General features: G+C 41.6%; 1 protein-coding gene and 1 pseudogene across 1 annotated transcript in view; both read left to right on the forward strand.

Moving 5' to 3' along the window:
- Window positions 1-5,917: 5,917 nt before the first annotated feature.
- LOC116036967 lies at window positions 5,918-6,776 on the forward strand (annotated as a pseudogene).
- A 4,648-nt stretch (window positions 6,777-11,424) lies between these two features.
- The window catches only part of LOC116037122 (glutaredoxin domain-containing cysteine-rich protein 2), a 30,586-nt gene continuing 19,860 nt past the window's right edge, over window positions 11,425-22,150 (forward strand). Inside the window, exon 1 of the mRNA XM_031280926.2 lies at window positions 11,425-11,546. The gene's annotated coding sequence lies outside the window, so the exon portion shown is untranslated. The remainder of the gene's footprint in view (window positions 11,547-22,150) is intronic.

A 22,150-nucleotide genomic window follows, 5' to 3' on the forward strand; every position in this document is an offset into this window, starting at 1 on the left:
GGATAAGCTTTGCTAAACCTCTGTCATGATTGACAGGCCGCGAACTGTCAATCACATCATAGCCACGCCCTAAAACACCCCCTGCTTTATCGCCGATTTTAAAATCAAAGAGACCATAATTCAAAAAATGAACATCATTCTGTGTTGCACAAGACTTAAAACTAGCGATTGAGAATATAAACTCTTAATTGAAATGTTTACTGAGGTAATAAATCAAGTGAGAAGTGGGTCATTTCGCCATAGACTTCTATAGAAACGGACCTCCTTTTTGCAACCGCACGTCTCGCCCCCTGCTGGAATTCAGATAGAATGCAGGTTTAAGGCACTTCCGCATTTGCCGCATTTTGCTGAACCGGATGCTCTGTCCACTAATATATACAGTCTATGGGTCCGACGTAGGTTTGTCGCTTCATGTGCGTAGCAACGGCGTAGATTTTACACAGAAGTATAAATCAGCCTTAAGTCTTTGTTTGTGTGATGACTAAAGCAGTCAGAAATGCACTTTTAAGTTTGTTTTCTTACAATTACAGCTGCTGTGCATTCATTTTATCTATTATTTTTTTCAGCCAAAAGCCAGAGTACATTAAGTTAGGTATAACATTAGGATAGATAATAATGTGAGTATAAACAAAGTTTATCCCTAGAAACGGATGGTTCCCTTGGTGACATGGCAAGTTGAGGGTGCTATTCATTTCAGCCGCCAAGGTCAGGAATATAACACATTTTTGAACAGAAACTTGTTTGTGGATAATGCCATAATCCATCATCCTTTGTCTCTCTCCTCTCTCTGATGTACAGGACCATATCTTGGGAATAGTATGGATGAAATATGCATCAGGATGTGATCAGCATGTAAAGGTCTTAACAACCAACTGAACCAGTTCTCTCATGGTGCTCGAGACAAACAGACAATACATTTAGGATACTCACAGCAAAATAATGGTTCTTAAATGGTTCTTCAAAAGGTTTATTGGTTTCTACAATGAACCATCAACAATGTAAGAACCTCTTTAGTAGTGGTTCTTCTGTTAAGTCATATAGTTCTTCAAAGTATTAAAGGTTCTTCATTCTATTAGAGTTATTTGATGGTGGGTGATTGCATAAATTATGGTATTAAAACACTCATTTGGTTGGCTAACTTATTGAAGAATTATAAATTGGCCAATAAGACATTGCACAGATAACAAATAAATGCCAAAACTTTTCCAGCACAGATAATTATTAGGAATTTCACTAACACTCATGTGTTATGTCACTAATTATTATTTCAAAGAAATTATCATCTTTTTATCTCTCTCTCTCTCTCTCTCTCTCTCTCTCTCTCTCTCTCTCTCTCTCTCTCTCTCTCTCTCTCTCTCTCTCTCTCTCTCTCTCTCCCACTAAAACACACGCACACACACACACATACAGACAGTAGTTTATGCAGCTAGTTGGATTCATTTGGAGAAGTTGAAAATGGAATCATTATTGTGGTTTATAGAGAACATTATTAGCATGAATTAAATAAAAGAAATCTGGCATTTGATGTGCCAACTAATTTGCCATACAATGCATACCCGTATTTTCCCACCCCATGTGCTCCTTATTGTGCGGTTGCAAAGCTGCATGAACAAGTCTGCTAGGAGCAAAGTTTTAGATGTATCAAGCTATTTAAAAATGTGTCTGTCTTTATTTAAAATAATACAAGGAAGGATTGGAAGCAACCCACACTATAGCAACACCCTGGAAAGCAGACACAGCCTAATAAATGGGATTGACTAGTGGTACAGTGGTATAAGCCAATCCCTGGAGTGTTAAGCCACTGTTCCACCGGCACATTGTAGTCCTAATAGCAGGTGCTGCTTGAAAATGGTTGACAAATGTCAGTGGAAATGACAGTAAAATAATAATAATAAATACAAGCAGTAAAACAACTGGAGACTAACTCACACGAGAAATAAAATTGATGAAAAAGTAATAATAAAGAAAATAGATATAAATAACAATCAAATAGATAAAAGACAATAACAAAAAAACAAACAAATAATAATTAAACAATCATTAAAATAAATAGTGATACAAATTCTAATAGAGGATGGAGAGGACCAAATGAGCATTGGCCAGCATATTGCAGCGATCAAGTGAGAGTGCCAAAAGATGAGGCCCAATGTGGATATAATTTGCCAAAATCTTCAGAAAAAACAGAGCACACTACATTTGTCAACATACTACTGAAGTGGTCCTACAAGAATTCCCGTGCCTTACTATCCCAGTCGTGGTGAGTGTTTTAACCAACACCCAGCATACATGTTTATCCATCCATCCATGCATCCATCTTCTTCCGCTTATCCGGTAACGGGTCGCGGGGGTAGCAGCTCCAGCAGGGGACCCCAAACTTCCCTTTCCCGAGCCACATTAACCAGCTCCGACTGGGGGATCCCGAGGCGTTCCCAGGCCAGGTTGGAGATATAATCCCTCCACCTAGTCCTGGGTCTTCCCCGAGGCCTCCTCCCAGCTGGACGTGCCTGGAACACCTCCCTAGGGAGGCGCCCAGGGGGCATCCTTACCAGATGCCCGAACCACCTCAACTGGCTCCTTTCGACGCGAAGGAGCAGCGGCTCTACTCCGAGCTCCTCACGGATGACTGAGCTTCTCACCCTATCTCTAAGGGAGACACCAGCCACCCTCCTGAGGAAACCCATTTCGGCCGCTTGTACCCTGGATCTCGTTCTTTCGGTCATGACCCAGCCTTCATGACCATAGGTGAGGGTAGGAACGAAAACTGACCGGTAGATTGAGAGCTTTGCCTTCTGGCTCAGCTCTCTTTTCGTCACAACGGTGCAATAAATTGAGTGTAATACCGCACCCGCTGCGCCGATTCTCCGACCAATCTCCTGCTCCATTGTCCCCTCACTCGCGAACAATACCCCAAGGTACTTGAACTCCTTCACTTGGGGTAAAGACTCATTCCCTACCTGGAGAAGGCACTCCATCGGTTTCCTGCTGAGAACCATGCCCTCAGATTTAGAGGTGCTGATCCTCATCCCAGCCGCTTCACACTCGGCTGCGAACCGATCCAGTGAGTGCTGAAGGTCACAGGCCGACGATGCCATCAGGACCACATCATCTGCAAAAAGCAGCGATGAGATCCCCAGCTCACCAAACTGCAACCCCTCTCCACCCCGACTACGCCTCGATATCCTGTCCATAAATACTACAAACAGGATTGGTGACAAAGCGCAGCCCTGGCGGAGGCCAACTCTCACCTGAAACGAGTCCGACTTACTGCCGAGAACCCGGACACAGCTCTCGCTTTGGTCGTACAGAGATTGGATGGCCCTGAGAAGGGACCCCCTCACCCCATACTCCCGCAGCACCTCCCACAGTATCTCCCGGGGGACCCGGTCATACGCCTTCTCCAGATCCACAAAGCACATGTAGACTGGTTGGGCATACTCCCAGGCTCCCTCCAGGATCCTTGCGAGAGTAAAGATCTGGTCCGTTGTTCCACGACCGGGACGGAATCCGCATTGTTCCTCTTCAACCTGAGGTTCGACTATCGACCGAACCCTCCTTTCCAGCACCTTAGAGTAGACTTTACCGGGGAGGCTGAGAAGTGTGATACCCCTGTAATTGGCACACACCCTCTGGTCCCCCTTTTTGAAAAGGGGAACCACCACCCCGGTCTGCCACTCCTTAGGCACCGCCCCCGACTTCCACGCAATGTTGAAGAGGCGTGTCAACCAAGACAACCCCTCCACACCCAGAGCTTTAAGCATTTTTGGACGGATCTCATCAATCCCTGGGGCTTTGCCACTGTGGAGTTGTTTAACTACCTCAGCAACTTCCACCAGGGAAATTGACGACAATCCCCCATCATCCTCCAGCTCTGCCTCTACCATAGAGGGCGTATTAGTCGGATTTAGGAGTGCCTCAAAGTGCTCCTTCCACCGCCCTATTACCTCCTCAGTTGAGGTCAACAGCGTCCCATCCTTACTGTACACAGCTTGGATGGTTCCCCGCTTCCCCCTCCTGAGGTGGCGAACGGTTTTCCAGAAGCACCTTGGTGCCGACCGAAAGTCCTTCTCCATGTCTTCTCCGAACTTCTCCCACACCCGCTGCTTTGCCTCTTTCACGGCAGAGGCTGCAGCCCTTCGGGCCCTTCGGTACCTTGCAACTGCCTCCGGAGTCCTCTGGGATAACATATCCCGGAAAGACTCCTTCTTCAGTCGGACGGCTTCCCTGACCACCGGTGTCCACCACGGTGTTCGTGGGTTACCGCCCCTTGAGGCACCTAAGACCCTAAGACCACAGCTCCCCGCCGCAGCTTCAGCAATGGAAACTTTGAACATTGTCCACTCGGGTTCAATGCCCCCAGCCTCCACAGGGATGCACGAAAAGCTCCGCCGGAGGTGTGAGTTGAAAGTCTGTCGGACAGGGGCCTCCTCCAGACGTTCCCAATTTACCCGCACTACCCGTTTGGGCTTACCAGGTCTGTCCAGAGTCTTCCCATACCCTCTGACCCAACTCACCACCAGATGGTGATCAGTTGACAGCTCTGCCCCTCTCTTCACCCGAGTGTCCAAAACATACAGCCTCAGATCAGATGAAACGATTATAAAATCGATCATTGACCTTTGGCCTAGGGTGCTCTGGTACCAAGTACACTTATGAGCATCCCTATGTTCGAACATGGTGTTCGTTATAGACAATCCATGACTAGCACAGAAGTCCAACAACAAACAACCACTCTGGTTTAGATCAGGGAGGCCGTTCCTCCCAATCACGCCTCTCCATGTGTCTCCATCATTTCCCACGTGCGCGTTGAAGTCCCCCAGCAGAACTATGGAGTCCCCCACTGGAGCCCCATACAGGACTCCATTCAAGGTCTCCAAGAAGGCCGAATACTCCGAGCTCTTGTTTGGTGCATACGCACAAACAACAGTCAGAGTTTTCCCCCCCACAACCCGCAGGCATAGGGAGGCGACCCTCTCGTCCACCGGGGTAAACTCCAACGTAGCGGCGCTCAGCCGGGGACTTGTGAGTATCCCCACACCCGCCCGGCGCCTCACACCCTGGGCAACTCCGGAGAAGAAAAGAGTCCAACCCCTATCCAGGAGTATGGTTCCAGAACCGAGACTGTGCGTAGAGGTAAGCCCCACCAGACCGCACAAGTTCCGGCTCCTTCCCCCACAGAGAGGTGACGTTCCACGTCCCCAGAGCCAGCGTCTGCTGCCCGGGTCTGGTCCGTCGAGGCCCCTGACCTTCACTGCCACCCATGTGGCAGCGCACCCGACCCCAGCGGTTCCTCCCACAGGTGGTGGGCCCATGGGTTGGAGAGAGAGGTGCCACGTAGCTTTTTCGGGCTGTGCCCGGCCGGGCTCCGTGGCAAACCTGGCCACCAGGCGCTCGCTGACGGGCCCTCCATCTGGGCCTGGCTCCAGACGGGGGCCCCGGGCTTCCTCCGGGCAGGGTCACTCCATCTCTACCTCGTTTTTTCATAGGGTATTTGAACCATTCTTTGTCTGGCCCCTCCCCTGAGACCACTTTGCCTTGGGAGACCCTACCAGGAGCACAAAGCTCCAGACAACACAGCCCTCAGGTTCAAAGGGACACACAAACCTCTCCACCACGATAAGGTGATGGTTCCAGGCGAGGATACATGTTTATAGCATTGTTTTTAATATCAGGGAGTGCATCACAATTTCCTGGTATTTTTGTCTAATGACAATACAAGATACAAGATTAGACAAGTTTCTTATCTTGTTTACATTGGGTATAGTTTGATTATTTTCTAAACATAATAGAAACGTTTCTCATTCTCTGAATGGCAACACTGATCCCATGAGCAAAGGTAGGAGCAAAAGAGTAAGTTATTTATCATCCAGGATGTGGACTTTCACCACAAATCACAATGTGGCTGCCAGAGGAATCAGTCATGACTTTGCTGCTACCAATCCTTCTTGGTTTCTTGCCATTCTGATTGTGGGCCTGTACCTTCTGGGGGTGTTTCGACAGCGTCGACCTGGAGAACCCCCTTTGGATAAGGGGCTTATCCCCTGGCTGGGTCATGGTTTAGAGTTTTGCAAGGACACAATTAAGTTCCTGGAGAAGATGAAGCAAAAGTACAGCGATGTATTCATGGTACAGCTGGGAGGAAATTACATCACATTCATTATAGACCCTTTATCATTTGGGGCATTTGTAAAGGATAGTCAAGAAAAACTGGACTTCAACATGATTGCCAGGAAGCTGTTGCACCGAGTCTTTGGTTACAAATTGTTAGGGAATGAGCACAAGATTATCATGAAGAGCAGCTACAAACACCTGAGAGGGCCGGGACTGGAGGTGTTAACACATTCCATGATGTGTAATTTGCAGAATGTGATGTTGCAGAACATTGGCTCATCTGCAGTTCAAAAGACCTGGCTGGAAGACAGTCTGTATAAGTGCAGCTACAATATTGTTTTTAGGGCTGGCTACTTATCCCTTTTTGGCAATGTGTCACACACGTCTGAAGGAAGTGTAGAGAAAGACAAAGCTGAATTAGAAGCCTTATTTGACAAGTTCTGTCAAATATGTCTTATGGAATCCTGGCCCCAAAGAAAAAGATGGAGGCAGAGAGGCTAAAGGCATTCTTCTGGAACACTCTGTCAATGCAAAAGATGAAGAACAATGACAACATCAGTCGCTGGGTGTGGGACATGCAGCAGACCAGACAGGAGTTGGGTAAAAAGGAGTCAATGATCGATAGGTCCATGCTTGTGGTTCTTTGGGTTTCCCATTGTTATGGGTAGCTCCCTCTCCAACCTGTGTTGCGGGTTTTTTCTTTGTCTCTGTTTGTCTGTGTGTCTCTGTGTGTGTGGCCGTGTGTTCCCACTTGGAGTGCTGGAGGCGTGTCCTGGAGGAAGTAGGTCAAGGGGAGTGGCCGATTCACCTGCACAGCCGTTTTCTTCTCAGCTGCAGCTCATCTACTACAATCACCCAGCAATACTTAAGATCTGGCTGATTCCCCTGTCGGCGCCAGTTCGTTATCAACACTCAAGTGGTAACTTGGCTCTGTGTATCTAGCTCTAGTATCCTAGTTAGCTTTGTTGCGCTCTCCAGCTCTAGTCCTGATTTCCGTTAGTTGATACTTACCTTGTGTTTCTGTTGTGCAGTGTCTGCTCCAACCAGCTCCTGCCTCTGCTGTACCTACAACCTCCAGTCTCACCACCAGCCTAATTCTCCGCCTGTGGAAGCCACTCCAGCCCAACTCAGCCTGTCTGCCTTGATACTCAGCCTCCCTGGATCCTCCTCTCTCAGCTCGGTTCCGCAACTCAGACAGCCAGGAATCCCCTCGCTCCTGCATTATCCTCACTCTTCAATTGAGTATAACTGTTTGTTTATTAAAACCTTTACAAACCACTCTGTGTGTGTGTGTGTGTGTGTGTGTGTGTGTGTGTGTGTGTGTGTGTGTGTGTGTGTGTGTGTGTGTGTGTGTGTGTGTATAATCTCTGCGTTCTGGGTCAGAACAAACCCTAACACCCATAGCTGTAGTCATGTTATAATTGTGTGTGTGTGTGTGTGTGTATATATATATATATATATATATATATATATATATATATATATATATATATATATATATATATATATATATATATATATATTATATATATATATATATATATATATATATATATATATATATATATATATATATAATGGGCTGTCAAAATAACAAATTAGTTAATTTTGATTAATTAATCTGAGAAAAAATAACGCGTTAAAAAAAAATAACGCAGATTAATCCATTCCAGCCGTTCTAGCCACCATTGGACTGTAAAATGAAGGAGGGAGACGAGAATGTGCTGCCTGGATCATTAATTGGAACATTTACTTGTAAAAATCTTCTTCTTGCCAACCCTGGCTACCGAAATCTGGTGCCACTGATATGTCTGCGCTCTTCTCTCTGATGCTCTGAAACAAACTACAACACAAACACCGCTGCACGTGACGCTAGTTAACACTATACTCGACAGCAGCTAACGTTAGCCTACCGCTAGCTAGTAGCTGGATTAAAAACGGTTAAAATGCTGACCGCTAACGCTAAACGGTGTAAAGTTTGACTGTTTTAGCCGTAGGAAAGACAACACAGACGGTGCGTTCAATGAAACTGGTAAACTACAGCCTTGTGGTGCATTTGAAGTTATTGTAAATGTCTTTTCCCACCTGGTGGTTGTTTTTGTCGTTCAACAGCAATTTACTAGTGAAATAAGTTATTGTTATACATTATTATTAAATCATTTAATTTTGACCATATGGCCTTAGCAATAAACAAGGTGTTCTTTAATGTCACCAATTTTTTTTAATCAATTGACAGCCTATATATATATATATATATATATATATATATATATATATATATATATATATATATATATATATATATATATATATATATATATATATATATATATATATAATATGCAGCACTAGTGTCAGTGTTCAGTTTTTTAAGCAGTGAAAAGTACAGTATACTTTATTCAGATTCTAATAATTCTATTCAAGATGAGGCCTAGAACAAGTCTCCAGACCAGAGAGTGAGGGAGAGCATGCGGAGCATCACTCAACAAATCATATGGCTACATGATTGTGGTTAGTGTTCCTATAAAAGGGCCATGTCAGTAAAAGCGTGATAAGGAAAAAGATAGATGCTGCAGCCAATAGTATTCTTAATCTAAAGGTACATTTATAGAACTTATTCAGAAATCTAATGTTTCTTTTGGAGACATCTCTATCTTTGAAGGCTGAACGGGGGGGCTTTTTTCCAGATTAGAGCACTAGCCCCTCCAAATGTCTGTGCACGTCCCTGCTGTATAATGACAATCTGCGCAAACCCACAGTCATCGGTGTATCCCGATAATCTGAAAGCATTGCATCATCTCTTTGGATTGTTGGTGGTGGAGGAAATGGTTAATGTTGTGATCAAAATATCACAGAAAATCATACGATAACACAAGATAGAGACAAAATATTGATTTATTTTGGGCTGTTGAATTGCACGTCTGGAAGTAGTTCTCTCCAAAAGAGCTAAGCACTGTATTATGAAAGATTTTGAAGTACCTTTTTCCCATGCATTTTAGAGAAATGTAATTGAAAATAATGTAAATCATTTAATACGAAAATAAAGGTAAAAATGTAAACACTGTTTGATAGGCTGCAATGTCTTTAAGGGGTCATGCACTGGCACTTAGTCATCGGACATCATCTTAAGATGATTCAGCTGAACTACTTTGTGATTTCAGCATCTGATAAAACATGAAAGAAATATTTAACTTCCATTAGACACCTATTTAATCATCACCTTGTTACATAAGTTGGCAACTACACCGCAATTACTGCTTTGATTATACACAAATAATGTTTAAAAGGCTAACAGTTTCTGGAAACACCACCATAGAATTGATCCCAAACAGGCACATCATGCTAGTCAGTTAGTTAAATTCTGAGAGTGCTGGGTGCACAACAAATGAATCTGCCGCATAATTGTGTCTTTATAGTGACATCATCACTCCAATTACAGACTGCAGAACAGATACCTGCAGTCTTCAGATGGCTGAAAAGAGAGTCATCAAGGTAAATGAAAGGCTGTCAGTATAGACTGCTAGCTGTTGTGTCTTTATTCTATGTAGCTGGCATTAGTCAGAATAAAAGTTTAAAAAAATTCCCGGTGTGTCCAGACTTTTTTGACTGGGGTGGACCAAGTGAGGCACAGACTTTTGCAGGCCACTCCCTGGACACACCCCTGGTGATCAGATAGTTGAAGAACATTGAGTGGAAGTGGAACAGATAACCAAAACATACATAAAGGTGTTGTGATTTTAGAGAGGTTTTGTGGGTGGGATTTGATAAGGTTGTTCTTATAATATACACTTTTCATAATACCATGTATATTCACGTTTGGTTCAGTTACTCTGCAGACTCAGGCCATTGTTCTTGAAATAATAAGATCTTCATATTGCACCATCTCTGCTTCTTTAAGTAATTTGCCAACTTGGGGAACACTGTCACTGTTGATGTTTAAGGCCAAAGGATCTGGCTCCATCGTGACTGCTGCAGATGACCCAATGCTGATAGACCTTTGAACATTAATGATTGGACATGCCATCACTTTGCTATAACTAGCTCCAGTCCCCTTATTGGGTGAGAGAATTGTTGTCTTAAACTTGAATATGAACCATGTACGTGAAACTTTGACTTTAACAAATAATGTAGTACTGTATAGTACTATTTAATCAAAAGCCAGCTACCACTAAGCAGTAACACATTGTATTGTATGGTATTGGTGTCAGCAGAAATCGTCAAAGCCTGTGCTGGTGCAGTGCTGGTCAGACTAATACTGTAATAGAAAAATCCTCACTTTATTGTTTTGGAAGTTTGCCCAAACTGTAAAAAACATATGGGCATATATCTAATCAGACATTACCTGTCTGTGGCTCCATCTTTTGCAAACCAAGCTGCTAGTGTGTTTGTTTTTACTTCAGTAACCACATTTTCATAGCCTGACAAGCCAGACCCACATCAAGATGTTGGGTCTGGGAACTCACCATTGGCAGGGCTCAATCCGAGGGGCGGGATAAATGGTTGTCTTTCAAATTCCCTCTGCACGCAATAGGATAGCTAGTTGATAGATTAAACTTTTGCCGTATCCGGTCGGCAAAACTCCGAACACATCTTCCTTTTTTAAGAATGACTTCAGTGCCGTTCTTTATTCTTTTCTCAAAGAAAAGCTTAATTCCAAGTCTTCCAGAGTCGCGGCCAAAGCCGTTTCGAAAGAAAAGCCGAAAGCCATCTTCTTTGTTTTCTTCTTTGCCGTCATCATGTTAAGCCCGCCCACCGACTCTATACACGATGTGATTGGCCTGACTAGAGTTTGGTTTTTCCAGCTCGCAACCCAACGAAGAGATGCTAGATGACCCTGGCTGCAAATTACATTTGCTGCCGCTAGGGTGCGTCAAAAAATTTCTAGGCTAACATTTTCAATGTTATTAATAAAATCTAATGTCAGTCCTTGCTGAGATTGATCCCCTCTCCACAGTGGTGCTTTGTCAGATATGTGATAATATTTAACCATTTCAAACAAAATCTCCCTAAAATGTATTAAGGCAATACCACCCAAGTTGGATTTAAAAGACAGGCCTACCAGCCTTCAAGTCTGCCTGTTTTGGGTTAGTTTTCCCTTCAGTCACCTCCGTCTTCCCCAATGCCCACGCATTTCCTTGCCATCATTGCCATTCTTCTTCCATCCAGCAGGTGCCCTCGGACTTTTCCACCTATCACGGTGACCTGGCTGACTACATCCAGCTACTTCCTACTCTCTCACCTGTTTCCACTTTCCCTCATCAGCCCTGCAGTACATATACCAGACCGTTTTGCTTCATTCCTTGCTTTTGAGCTACATGTACCAGGAGGTTTCTTTACCTGTACCTAACTGGAATCTTTATCTGTCTGCACCTTTTTTATGCCCCGGTTCCTGTTTGTCTGTGGACTCTAACTTCTGTTTGGACTTTTCTCCCCTGCCAGTAAGCTCACTTACCTCTATGTTTGTTATTAAAACTAAATACATCCCAACAAACACAAATTTGGATGTGTGAAGTGTTCTACATACAGTAAAAATAAAAGTAGGCCGAATCTTCGGTTTCGGTCTGGCCACAGCACCTCTTCTACATTGCATACAATGTTCTCCCTGGTCAAGCAAAAGGGGAAGCTTCACCTACAGTAGCATCATACAGCTATATCTGCACACATGCATCTTCCGCCGTAACTTGCAGAAGAGGTATACGTTTAATGGAGATTGCGTTACTGTGAATCTGCTCAAGTTTGGTTGTACTGTCTGCCCAGCCTCCCTAATTGTTGAAACAGATGGCCCGACTCTCATCAGAGATTATAGCTCATCTTTGTCTTGCTCTTCCTCTTTCTGATCCTCCTCCTCTTACTGTACTTATACTCCTCCTGCCTCTCTCTATTATATTGGCCAAACAGAATAGCTCACCTGTGGCCCTTTTATTGCTAAAGCTTTGATTGCTAATTCAACAAATGTGCAACATGTGTTTGCCTATTGGATGAGTCAGAGTGGATAGTAGGAAAGTTTAAATTGTGTGTAGTGTTTTGAAAAAAGTGTGGTTTAGAACTTCAATCTTAGTGTAAAGCAGGAAATGTGCTTGTATTTTAGCAGAATTGGTTTAGGGGTATGGTACATGAGTTACAGGTTGTGGTCATTGTGTCTCTAGTATCTGTGTTTGTGTGTTAATAATTTTGAAAAACTGTAGTACACCAATTTCCAGTGTCATTTTTAAAATCAACAAAAAAACGATGTTACCCTTGATGACATATTGTTGTCTAATAGCATACAGCTTGAAACAGTATTTCTGTGGAATGCTTATGTCGATTTCCAAATTTGTCAGAACAAGAACGATGCATCTGGTTTTTTGCCAGATAAGTCAGAAGTTATGTTACAACCTTCTCCTGTACTTAAAATGGGTTATATACTCTGTCTACGGTAGTTTTCTGTCAAAAACTGTAGAGGAGTGTATTAAGTGAAGTGCTTTCTGGTCATGGTACTGCTATAACTGCAGAGTGCCATTTATTGTGGAGCAAATGAAACAAGCATCCACTTGAAATTATATTGAAAATCAAGTAAGACTTCTGCTGCTTTTTTTTATCTATTTACAACATGAAGCAAATGTTGTCTGGCACAGTCCACGTGCCCTGCCAGTCTTCTGTTGTGCTAAAATTGTTGGCCTGTAATTGACAGGAACAATATACTCTGATTAAGACATTGATGCAAATAAAATAATCTGGTAAAGGTGATATTTGACGGCTGCAATAATCAGAATATTGCCTCAGTCTGATTATAGTGCATGTCCACGTAGTTTCAGAGACAGAAATCTCATCAGTGGAAAAGGTAATTGTCAAACCCTGTAGATTATTATAATTTGTTTTATGAAAACCAATCTAAACGATTTAAACTTGACTTTAAGGACCCCAGGACAAATATTTCTCTCTTGGTCCATCCTCCATCTCTTTGTGCCTCATTTTCTAACCATCCTTGCCTTCATTTCTCCCCCACTTTGCCGCTTCTCCTCCCTTGCTACGTGTTCTGTCACTATGACTTTGTGTCATACTTGATCTGTGCTCGGTAATCATGCAGACAACTATATGTAATTAAAGCTACTTGTGTGGGAGAGGGGTTGGTGCAATACTCAGCCTGGGCCCAGGAAGCCCCAGCTTTATAAGGGAATCAAACAGGAGATCAGAAATGCAGGTCAAAGTGGGGGAGGTGGTGTGGAGAGGAAAAGAAATGAGAGACATCATCATCCGGGATGGTGTTAAATGAGTGTGTTCAGCTCTGCTCTGTCACAATGTATCAGTGGACTGGAAAGATGATAAATAGTAGCTTTTGCTACAGTGTGTACAATGTATTTAAAGCTATAGTGCGTAGTTTCTGCCGGCCCCATGAGGAATTCTAAGTAATGACAACAAAACTGTCGGAGCGTCCACATGTTACAAGCCTTCCATTTTCACGTTTGTAAATTCAAGTCTGATGTTTTATGCCAAAATTGCAAACAGTTTTGGCATTTCTCACCCCTCTGTCTTGTATTTTTCCATTTCCTGCCAATGAGCCTTGATGGAAAAGCGTCAACATCTTAGCACTGCTGATACAAACGCAGGTCCATCACTCTCTTCCGCAGAGTTTATTGTTGATTATTTGCTGTTTTTGAAGCATGTTATACCTTACTACATTTATGTAAGCATTGTTAAAAAAGTAGTAGTGAGCTCTTACTTGCCATTTAATGTTGTTTGACGTGACATTGTTTAATTTTTACATTGCTCTGTATGCTTTCAGCATATATTAGCTTTGTAATTGTTCTTGCACAAATTTCTTTTTGGCACACTGAAACCTGCTTCGCTTTAGCTGTTGGTTCCATTGTTGCAGGTCTTTCTAAATTATTTTATTCAGATGTTCTTTTGTGCATGTGCATTTGTGCGTGTGTGGTATCATCTCTTTTTTTTTTGGCTTATGTACAGGATTCAGGAGGAGATTGACAGGCTAAGTGGACAGAATGTGCAAGCAGACATCAGAGCCAAGCAAGAGTTGGTAAGCTGCTTTTTGTTTTGCATGAAAAAAGAATTAGCTACGAGAACAGGGAAAAGGACACACACGTACACACACACACACACACACACACACACACACACACACACACACACACACACACACACACACACACACACACACACACACACATATACATACATACACACACACACACACACACACACACACACACACACACACACACACACACCAAAAGACATAGTTGGACGGGGAGAATAAAAAATAGCAAACTGCTTGCCTCACTGCTTTGTTGCTCTTCTAACCAGTCAAGCATGGTGGTTCAGAGGCTTACCAGCTCCAGCAGAGTTTTTCTCTCTCTCTCTCTCTCTCTCTCTCTCTCTCTCTGTTCCTTCTTATTCAATTTATCAAGGATTGAGAAATGTCAAATACATATGTAACAGGGAGGCGGGTTCAGGTTTTTCTTTTAAAATCAAGAAAAATAGAAAAAGGGCCGACAACGCCACCTAAATAGTCTGTTCACCTCACAACAGGTGGCCCGCATCAGTATTAATGTGTCCTCAGGGAAGGGGCAAGGTCCAGTTATCATCAATTCACAGATCAAAACACTACAAAATAAGAGCATGCAAAAAAACAACGTCCACAGCAATACAACAGATAACTCATGCATATAAGTAAATAATTATGAGCACTGCAAAACACAGTTAAAATATGCAAACACAAAATATATAAAATAACCTTTTCACTTGACCTGCTCACACATACAGTTTTCTTTAATTGACATAACATATATTATATCCATGGTGTTGCATCCTGCACTTTGTGTGTACATGTACTTTTGTGTTGTTCTGTATTTTGGGTTGAGGATTATAAAGGTGAAGTAAGATTTCCCAAAGAGGTTGAGACTGAAACAACCTGCAGCGATAAGATCGAGCTGCCTCTGCTATAATACATATGAGGTGATGCCTGTTATTTTGTCATTTCCCTGGCATAATCCCATTGTGCATGCTCGTGTTATTATAAATGCACAGTGGTAGCTCTCAGAAGGTCATCGGTGGATTTGTTTGGATATAATAACCAATGAGATGTAAACAGCTGATGGGAAGACAAATATTCAGACTATATTGCCTTCTCATGCATTGGAATTGCTTTAAATGTAGCAAAGAAAAATACATTATCAAATACAAGAAATGTGTCCCCCACACACGCGTCTTTTTTAATCTAACGTTTTCTTTCAAATAAAAATAATGAAATGGAACAGAGTGAAAAGTGACCTAAAGCCGGGTCCTGCAGAAAGCGCACGATCAGTTCTCCCTACGATGAATAATAAAGATCTATAACAGGTAGAAGTGCTGCGTTAGACTGAATACACTGAGTGCAGAGCCTCAGCCACAGGCTGCCATCTACACCATTATTAGACCAAGTATAATGCCGGATAGGAAAGGGGAAAAGAAAGATTGGGAAAGACAGCAAGAGTAAAAAACAAAAGTGAAACCTCCGGGAATTCATTTGCAAAACTTTGCAGACTTATTGTGGTAGGTAATCTATGGCAACAGAGTGCAGGATCTGCAAAATGTGTCAAGAGTTCATTATTTAAGTTAATGAATTTCTGACATTCATTGTGTAACACTTCCTCTGACATGGATCTCTTCATCAGGAGCCAGTTGTGCAGCTGTTCATTGAAAATTAGCCTTTCTTGTCTTTTGTGCAAAATGTCCTCTTTTTGTTTCCCGAATGTTCTATTCTTGCTGAGCTCTGGTAGAGAGAGAGAGTACCAAAAGGAATGAGTATTACATTACTAAAAACACTAGATACCCATTTGATTTGACTAACTCAGACTGCCGAAGTGTCATATTGGCTTTGTTTGAACTTTAAAATGCATTTCCCGCTTGGTCAATTCCATTATAATCACATTAGGAAGGGATCTCTACATGGTCAGTATAGAAGGGAATAATGATTGCGGTGGCCAAAAGGTATTTTACTGTACATGTGGGCATGTGAGTATTGTTTTAGGACAGACTTGAAAAACTTTGAACTTAAAAGGACGGTCCTTAAAAGCAACAGTGCGCAACTATTTTATATTAATGAACATCCGTTACATTCAAGCCATTGCCAAATGAGTTGATACAAAGTTAATAAACCTATCAGCTCCACAAAACTCTCTCTGTAATTCTCAATATGTATACACCAGATTACATATTGTGTAGTCCGGTGACATTTGCGCGCAGCAGCTTGAGTGATGCGCTTTACGTCACCACTGAGAAAGGGAAACAGCAGCGTTCAGGTTTGGAGACGAAGAAGAGAAAAATTACAAGATAATTACCTCTTCTGAAGAGTCCATCATGTTTTGAATGATAAATGCTACTAGCAACTGTGTGGAGGAGGGGTGGGGGTGGTGCGCGATCACGAAGGCTTGCGTCATGTGGATGCACCGTAAGTGTTGTTGTCATTGCTTGGAATTCCTCATGGTGGCGACAGAAACTACGCACTATAGCTTTAAGTTTCAGTAATGCAACCTGATTTTGTTGGGAGTTACTAAGAACTTATGAAGGACTTTTTAACAGAACTGACTTATGTCAAAGTTCAAATATTAAGGTCCTATCATGTTTATCATATAGTGAAAGCCATTATATCGAAATATGTACAAATGCAGATATCTCTTCTGGTATTTCAATCAGCAGTTTCCCATGTTATTTTCAATCTAATCCTGGGCTTTCTGTGGGCCGCCATTGTGTTTTTATTGGATTAAGGATTGGCTGTTTACTTGATTTTAGAGTAAACTCCCTCTTCCCGAGTGACATCTGCCTCTGCTGTTTCTCTCTTTGCAAAGCAGCCAGGCCCTCTTGAATTAAGGGCCTCCTCTAAAAGCCAAGAAAAACCATTAGATGGAGAGCATTTGGATGCCTCAATTTCCTCTGCTCCTTTAGTTATTTTTGGAAACAAACAAACAAACTCTGGTACCCAGCACAGCACAAAACAAACAACACAACACTGACATTCAAAGAACACACTGACATTCAATTAAAAAAAAAAGCTTCACCTCACCAAACTTGACCTTGACCAGTCATTTCCTTCTATCCTGCAAACATGTTGAGACTTGTGTGCAGCTCAATTAGCTCAGGTTGCTGTATGGAGTTAGTTAGCGCATAGTTATCAGCCAAAAAATAATCAACCCACTCAGATATTTCCCTTCTGCTGTTGTATTCCTCCTTTTTATACAGCTAATCTGAGTTATTTTCTCATTCAATGGCTAGCCTTTTCTGCCAAGTAATCTGATTGGACAGAGAAACACTTTGGGCATGCCTTTATTCCCAGCTTGTGTTTGTACCACCGGTACATGTTGTCAACCTGTACAATTGATATCAAATATTACAGTTTTATATACAGGATAAACTGCTGAGATCAATTTTGAACATCCCTGTTGTGCATTGTGTTTTGTGCTCTCTGATACATTTGGAGTGCATCTTCAAGTAAAGCTGTTGTTTCAACAAATGGTCCATTTCCCATGAATTTAAAAACGTAATTTAAACTATAAAAAACAATATATTTAATAAGACTCTAGTACACTGAGTCTTGCAAGGAATGTCCTCTGCACTGATCATTTTAATCAAACAATATTTCAAATATTTAAATGGATTTTTAGTTTTGACTACATTTACTGCCTGATTAAATTTGAACTATCTTAGTTTAAGGGTCATGTCAATTCAGAGATACTTCACTGCACATTTGCATTGCTTCCAGGTTCAACAATTAAGGCTTATGAATTTGTCTCTGATATCCTTTTATTATGCTAATAAGACAGGTTTGCCTAATATATTTTGACACGACATCTGCCGAGAGGTTTGGAATAGAAAGATGAAAAAAGATCTATCATTTGGATAGAACAACTCCCTTCTTTCTAACCCTAAGCCTGCAAATTGAGCGTTTCATTTCACAAACTGCACGTGGAGTTTGCTTAGTTGTCATGGAGATGGTTCAGTCTTTGTCACGTGACCTAAATAATTCAAATTCATTCAGTGTCTTGTCCAGGGCAAACTGTTTTACTGATGTAATGGTCCCCACAGCTGTCGCATGGGATGTCATACCCATCTGCAGCTTTCCTCTCTGGGGAGTCCTGCATGTTGCCTGTAGTGTGTAGCAGCAGAGATCTTTTGATTCCTGACTTTAGGACTAGCGCTGGACATTCTGACAGCCCAGCCGTGTAATGCATACCCACTGGCATGCTTTTGGTGGGGTTGGAGTGGGATTCTCATTAACAGTTCTATGTACCCAGTGGTGCTGAGTGCACCTTTTTCTCTCTGTCCTCCTCTTCACGAGTAAGAGCTGCTCTGTGTGTGAGGGGTCCTCACCCCTGAGCTTTAATGTTTTAATTTGGTGGTGAGTTACAATTAGGATCAGGTCTAGTGGGTTTTCTCAATCTTTATCATCCTGCCAGCCTTCATATGAACACTGGTGTCTAATTTCTTTCTTCCTTTCCACTTGATGTTATTGTTGGTGAAGCTGTTCATACTGGAGCAGTGCAGTTTGGTGACCGTGTTGTCCACATATCAGTTCCTGGTGTCAGGTGGGGTAGGAGCCATTGTGAGAGCAATTTAATCTGTTTAAAGTGTCCCACACACAAATTAGCTACATACATACCCCACTGTTCCTTTAGTTTGCTTTTAAAAAATACCCAAATGAGCATTTTAGGTTTTTTAGCCATGCTAGTGGCATGAGTGCGCTTGGCACACCTCTGACGCACTGGGCAGGACTGCAATCTGTGTCGCACCGCACAGTTTACGAAAAATAGTAACTTTAGTCTTATTTCAATCTTTATCTTAACTTTTGTTCTTAAAGCTACAGTGCGTAGTTTCTGTCTCCCCCATGAGGAATTCTAAATAATGACAACAACACTGTTGCCGCATCCACATGATACAAGCCTTCTGTGATTGATTAAAAAAAACATGACAGACTCTTCAGAAGAGGTAATTATCTTTGCTCGATTTTCTTCGTGTGAAAGTTGCCGGATGACACCATTTTCTAAACATAGCCATACTGAGAAATACAGAGTTTTGTGAAGCTGAAAGTTTTAATTAGCTTTGTATCAACTCATTTGGCAATGGCTTGAATGCAACAGACGTTCATTATTATAACAAAGTTACGCACTAAAGCTTTAACTTGTTTTTTAAAAAAAACCTCAAAAGCAGAATCAGTTTGTTAGCACCACCTCTTGGCCAACATGAATTTATGTTTTAGATAATGTAACTACAGTCACTTCACAAGCCATTTAAAGATGGGCCAAATGGGCCTTGCAACAAATTCTTCTAAAGCATAGTATCCTGCCATTTGCCCTGATTCCCCTGCTGCTGTTCTCATTTTGGCTGGGATTGCAGTTGGTAGAAACAGTCATGCATCATTTTTTGAGAGGGATGTTTTTTCTGAAGGTGAAATTTGAGTAGGAGGAGAGAGGTCATAGGTGGAAGCCTGTGTAGCATCCCATCTGCAAGTTGCTGCATGTGCTTAAGGTTTCATGAGAACTGAACACCCATCTCCACCACCATACAGCAAATTAAAATAAGAGAGAAAATCAGTCCCAGTGAAATATTAAATATTAACTTGACTGTGACTTACAACATCTATCATTTGATAGACATTGTAATTAAGATAATGAAGTTTAAATGCATTAGTATTTCTATTTAAAACATTGCTGCTGTGGAACAGATTTTTTTTTAATGACAGTCTAATGTGTTGAAGGTTTCTGCTTCATCATCATTTAAGTCCCTTTGTAAACTTGGGCAACTTGTGCTGTGTCAGCGTTTAAAAAACAACCTAATTACCACTTAATTAAGCTAGATGTTTTTTTATGGTGTGGTGAGGTGATATTTTACCTGATTTATTCCTGAACAGGTACTAATGTAACATTTCCAAGTCAAACCACTTCAAATCTCAATCATCATTTTGTGAAAAAGTTAGTGTATAGTGTCAAAAATGTTTAGGAAGTGGGAAGTTTTTAAGCTCGACATATTGGATCCTTTTAGTAATCAAGGCTACTTGTGACTGCATTATTGCAGATTCTTTTGGAATAAACATACGTTTAAATTTCAAGTGACAAAACCCTCTAGCGAAGGAAGAAATTACGAGTGCAACAGAGGAAGTAGGTGACATTCTAGAGTCACTCAGTCTGCGGGTGCATCCGAAATCTCATACTCTGCACCACAAACTCAATATGGATACTATAATTCAATGTACTTTTGTGTGAATAAACAGCAGTGTGTATCTTTTCGGACACACTAAGCTGTAATTATGTAGAAATATAAATTAGATGGTTATTGACATTACAGAGCTCCTCGGTTTCTGTCCGTTTGTCTGTTATGAACGTTGTCGTTACTACCGCATTGCATTGTGGGATATTTATGCCGGCGTAGTGTCCAGTATTGCATACTGTAATATTTTAATGGAAACTGTATGCAATTTGTGTACTATTAGTTTCATACTACTAAGGTTTCGGACCTAAAAAATCTCACATACTGTTTTAGCCTACTAAATAGCATGTTAGTATGGAATTTCGGATGCAACCTGCGTATGGAAGATTGGCTCAAGAAAACATCAGACCTTAACATGGGAAACTGCTGTTTGTTTTTCGTGTCAATCTGACAGTCTACCTTAGTGTTTATTATTGTAACCAGGGCAACGGAGGTATTTTAACCCTAACTATAGATCATAAAACAGATTTATTCTTCAACGGTGATTTGTAATGATTTTGGAATGCACAGGCAAATGATATTGTCCTGCTATATATTATATATTTTGTTCTAGAGGGCTTGAACAAACTCCTATTACATTTTTTTTTTAAGATTTTAGTACAGCTATCTCATTGTTTAGCTGTTACAGCGTCTTATATTATCATCTATCAAAAGCGTTTAAACTTGGGCCCTGTCCATGAAGATCATATGGATAATTATATTTCATTCACTGAATAGCTGTAACAGAGGTAATAAAACTATAGTGAGAAGGACATTTGTGAATTAGATGAACAGCAGCCCTAATATATTGTCTGAGCTGCTGATCGTTTCTCTTATTTTGTCTGTAACCTTTAGAGAAGATGTGACATTAGTGCCTTCAGATATGGTTTATGACAAATATGGTCTTTCCCATTCATCTGTAGCTTAAACACTGCCCTCTTATCTCTCCTTGGTTCCCTCTCATAGTCCCATCCCTCTCTCTCTCTCTCTCCACCTTAGTCTCCCCCTCTCTTTCTTTCATATTCCTCCTCCCTCCTGCCTGTCAGCTACCTGAGAGTCAAAAAGTACAATCTGAGTTTGCCGAAATGGGCAGAGAAAGAGAGAGATGGTGTAGAATAATAGTGGTTTCCATTTTAAATGGCAAAACACACAGGTGATCATTACCTCCTCACCAAAGTCTGCTGACCTGAGGTGATAAGGGACAGTTCATCATTGGAAACTCCTTGTATGACACTGAGTAATTCCACCTTTCACCAAACATCTGGGTCCCATGTGCCTGCAAGATAATGACTGCTATGGAGAAATTTAAACCAGTGTTTCTGACTGATCTCTGTTCCGTTGTTGCCTGAAAAGGTGCTGCTGATATGGTAGTCAGTTAATCCAATTCCCCTTGGGAGGATAGTGTAGACTACAGTTAGCTGTTACTTTAGCAACAAGTAATGTTAGCTTAAAGCTAACGTTATCTGTCCAAAACTCATTAAATCACTTCGGTACTGCATTCACTGTCATCAAACTGGTCTTATAACTTTTATGACATCTTAATGACAAGTCCAAACTGTTTCCCTTTACTTGAGGTCAAGGAAAAATGTTCATGATACAATTATAAGGGTCTCATGACAGCCAATGTAAAAACCAACCACTTGAAAACAGTTTAATGTATAATGTTAACACATAAAGCTAAATAGTTTCTTAACATTTTGATAATTAGGCCTGCCATGACATATTTATGACAGGTTATGTTGTCTAGGCTAATGTCAAGTTGTCATTACAAAGACATTGACAGGTTACATTGTCTTGCTTAATGTCAGGTTGTGATAACACAGATTGT

The sequence above is a fragment of the Sander lucioperca genome, chromosome 13, assembly GCF_008315115.2.
Source record: "Sander lucioperca isolate FBNREF2018 chromosome 13, SLUC_FBN_1.2, whole genome shotgun sequence".
In the NCBI taxonomy this organism is placed as follows: Eukaryota; Metazoa; Chordata; class Actinopteri; order Perciformes; family Percidae; genus Sander; species Sander lucioperca.